The sequence below is a fragment of the Marmota monax genome, unplaced genomic scaffold (genome assembly GCF_021218885.2).
Source record: "Marmota monax isolate L192 unplaced genomic scaffold, Marmota_monax_Labrador192_F-V1.1 WCK01_AAM20220418_F8-fsc00013, whole genome shotgun sequence".
NCBI classification, from domain to species: Eukaryota; Metazoa; Chordata; class Mammalia; order Rodentia; family Sciuridae; genus Marmota; species Marmota monax.
Genome location: NW_026692202.1, coordinates 3,314,907 through 3,318,868, shown reverse-complemented (window position 1 = coordinate 3,318,868; position 3,962 = coordinate 3,314,907). Strand labels below are relative to the sequence as shown.

Here is a 3,962-nt window from a genome sequence, read left to right as displayed (position 1 = left end):
GGGGGAGTCTGGAAAAGATTAGCAGATTATACCAATGTTCATACCCCGTGATAGGGTACTATAGTTTTTGCAAGATGCTACCACTGAGGGAACTCGGATGAAAAACTACATGTGATCTTACTGTATCATTCCTTACAAATGACATGTGAATCTACTACCTCACAATAAAAAGTTTAATTTATAAAAGGCTCTATTTTATGGCAACTTGTGGATGATTACCTGCTCCAAGATGAAGCTAAATGTCTCCTTCCAGGCCACTGATTGCCAGAAACTCATTCAAGTAAATGCAAACTTTGAACTTTTTAAGAGAAGCATATGGCCACAGACATTTCTGCTGATGTTATGGTTGGCTTATGTGGTCCAATTCAGTGGTGGGAATGACAAACAAGATTTTCCCATGTAGCAGGGCATCTTGACCCATGGATAAGTTCACCTGATCCTGAGTAAGGGGCATTCCTGTGATAGACCAAGGAGAAATAGAGAGAAAAGGTACAAATCTGTGCAGGGTTGCATTGTGGATACCAATCTGAGCATTCTCAATTTTGTTATTGTAACAAATGGAGAGAAAGGTATTCCTGGACCTATAAATACTACTGTGCCTAGTTGTCTAGGGATCAAAAGAGCTAGAAGAATCCACAAATTTCAATCTCTCTAAAGAAGATGATGCTCACCAATATGTTGCCAGAAAACCCTAAAATAAGGACAGTAAGAAACCTAGGACCAAAGCATAGAATGTTCAGTGTCTTGTTGCTCCAGGTGTCCTGCTACACAGATGCTGGCACATTGCTCTGAAGAAACAGCGTACTAAAAATAAAATAATAATAAGGAAGAGGTTGCAGAATATGCTCAACTTTTGGTCAAGAGAATGAAGGAAGCCCAATAAAAATGCCAAGGACAGATTGCCAAGAGACACAGACTGTCCTCCCTGAGAGCTTCTACTTCCAAGTCCAATCAAAAGTGAGAATTTTTAAGAGTAACAAATAAATAAGATCAGACTTCAAAACCAAATAAAGATATAAGGTAGAGCCATATGATGTAACATGAACTCTTTGATACACTGTTAAGTGAAAAAAGCATGTCACAAAATCATAGGGACAGAATGATTCTATTTGCAATGAGCAAAGACACATACCAGCTTGCATGTCTGGGAAAATAGAAAGTGCTGGTTACCTCGGAGGAGAAGAAGGGAAGGGAGGCTTTGGTTTTGGCCTATATTCTCCTATATTGTTGCAGTGGTCTACAACTAACATGTTTTACTTTTGTGATCTAAGTTTGTTTGTTTGTTTTTAAAAATATTTTTAGTTGTAGATGGACACAATAACTGTATTTTATTTTTTTAATGTAGTAATGAAGATTGAGCTCAGTACCTCACACATATTAGGCAAGTGTTCTACCACTGAGCCACAACCCCAGCCCACTTGGTTAGTTTTCAAAGGAGAGGTTCAATACGCCAATAATGGAAGCTGACCCATTGGTCTAGAGTCTGGGTCTCAAGCAAGCTGGACCAAGGACAGGCAAATTTCTTTGAAGACAACCAAGCAAGAAAAATTTCAAAGAGGAGCAAAGGGTATAGAAGGCTAATGGGCCTGGAGTGGGATGGCATGGAGAAGAACATTCTAGGAAGAGTTATGCGGAGAAATGCAGGGGCCTGGAAGTAAGAGGGAAGCTGGAGAGGTATGTTTTGGGGGCTGACCAATGGTGATAAGAATAAAATGTCATTTTGGTTTTCCATTTGGGTTGAGGAAAAAGTGAGGGGGTTCTCCTTGGTCCTTCCTACAGGAATAGTCCTCAGGGAACCAACATGGGGATTCTGCCCTTACAAAGTATGTCTCCTCACATGGTGCATTTGTACCTTCTGGAACAGGAGATCACACCAGTCTGGAGTCTCACTGAACCCTTTATTAGATGAATTCAAGTCAAGACTCTATCCTCTGCTCTCTAGTCCCTATCCTGGAAGTAAACCCAAATGCCATTTCTAGTCTGTAGGGTGTCCTATGAAACTCAGTATCTAACACCCTCCCCATTAAAGAGATGGTTATTTCCTTTTCCCCAGCACCCAGTCACCCTGATAAATGGTCACTGGTCCCTCCAGGCTTTGGGAAAGTTACAGAATCCTTTCTTCACAGAGCCCTGGCTTGGTGAACTGGCTTAGATCTAGGAGCTGGAGAAAAGGCCCTGTGTCCCCACTGTGAAGATGCAAGTTTGATCTCTGTCCAGCAGAGTATGAATTTTTCACCTGTATATATAAAGCAATATATAAAGTAATTTAGTAAGCTGCCCATTCATTTCAAGGAATCTGGAGATTGGTTAGCCATTGCTACAGATCCCTACATGTCAAACACTCTGATTCTTTTTCTATCCCCATGGCTTACTGAGGAAATTATATTTTCCTTATTGCTGGTGGTCCCAGTAAGATCAGGGAAACCCATTCCACTGCGCCATCACCACTGTCATCTCTGGCCTTCAAAGAGAGTCACCTCAGCCCTTTCAGGATCTGGTGCTCCTCTTACTTGTTGAAATGCTCTTCAGGTTCTCCAGGGCAGGTGGGTAGGTGGTGGCTCAATGGACTGCAATAGATCCATTTTGCATATTCCCACTTCCCAGATCTCCCAGACGCATTCCTCTCCTACATCCGTGTTACTCAAAGTGTAGTCACAGACTGGTAGTATCCTGGTGTCACCTGAGAGCACATTAGAATCTCAGGCTCAACTCAAGAACTGCCAAATCACTGCATCTAAACAAGATTCCCAGGTGATTTTTAAGGATGGAAATATTTGCTTCTGAGCTGCAGGCTCCCAAACTTTAATGTGCATCAGGTTTATTTGGAAAGCACAGGGTCCCAGGTCTCATCCCTAGAGTTTGGGCTTAGTCAAGGGGTGAGGTTTGACAAGAATTTACATTTCTAACAAATTCCCAGGCAGAGCTGATAACCCAAAAAGCCACCTTTGAGAACCACTGTTCTACTATATGCCAGAAAAGTTAACAAAACTTCAACCTAAATAACCACAGGTCATCATTGTCTCCCAGCTTTGTTTAGTCAATCTGGCAGACTACAAACATAACCCCCTGGTGCCTGAGCCAATCCAGAATCCTAGATGATGTCGCGTGTTTATAAATCAGCCTGATGGAGTCTAACATGTCCTCCTCCTTGGTCTAACACCCTTAGATTCTCCCCCTGCATATCCTTCTGTGGCTACCATTGATCACATTCTTGCAAGGTCATTCAGTAGATGGGCTATTTTATCCCGGAGCAGGTCTCATATATTCATGTTCTCTTCGGGCCTATGTTGGGATCTAATTCTTGCTATAGGTCTGGAGGCAAAGCAAAGAGAGAGAGTAGATCTGAGAACAGGCACCAGTTCTTGAGGCAACTGCTCCAAAAAGAGTCGCTGAAAATGTTTTTTATTTTGCTTTTGTTTTTCCAAAAAAAAAAAAAAAAGTATTTAGGAGAATTTGGTTCCCAGCCTCAACATTCCACCAGGGTCTTTCATTAACATTAGAGATCTAGAAAGGTTAACTCTTTAATTGGCCCTGCAATTCTGCAACTCTTGAAAGGAGGCCTGTGGCTTTGTTTTTAACTGTAAAAACTGTAAATTGTTGAGAGACCCTCAAAGTTGCCATGGACACTGGACTCTATAGGGGTGTTCTTCAATATGTATTCATAGCTCTTAATATGTTTTTGCCCTTATGTACTCTCTGCAGTTTGAATAAGCAGCTGGGTACCTCCTTAGTCTTTAAAATCACTATCTTTGACAGAGCAAGTGTCACAGACACTTGACCTCCCAATGTCTTAGCCTCTGTTTACTTCTTATCTTGTGCTATAACAACTGATCACTTGAGTTAGTGTGATATTATTGTGCTCGCAGATTAAGTAGCGTCCATTTCCACCCTTCAAACCTCTCTAATTCCCTGAAAGTTTATCCTTTAGCTCTGAAAACATCATTGACTCAATCCCAGAATTT

General features: G+C 41.5%; 1 pseudogene; it reads left to right on the top strand.

Annotated features, from left to right (window-relative positions):
- Positions 1-229: 229 nt before the first annotated feature.
- On the top strand, positions 230-961 carry LOC124082988 (small ribosomal subunit protein eS6-like; annotated as a pseudogene).
- The last annotated feature ends 3,001 nt before the right edge of the window (positions 962-3,962 follow it).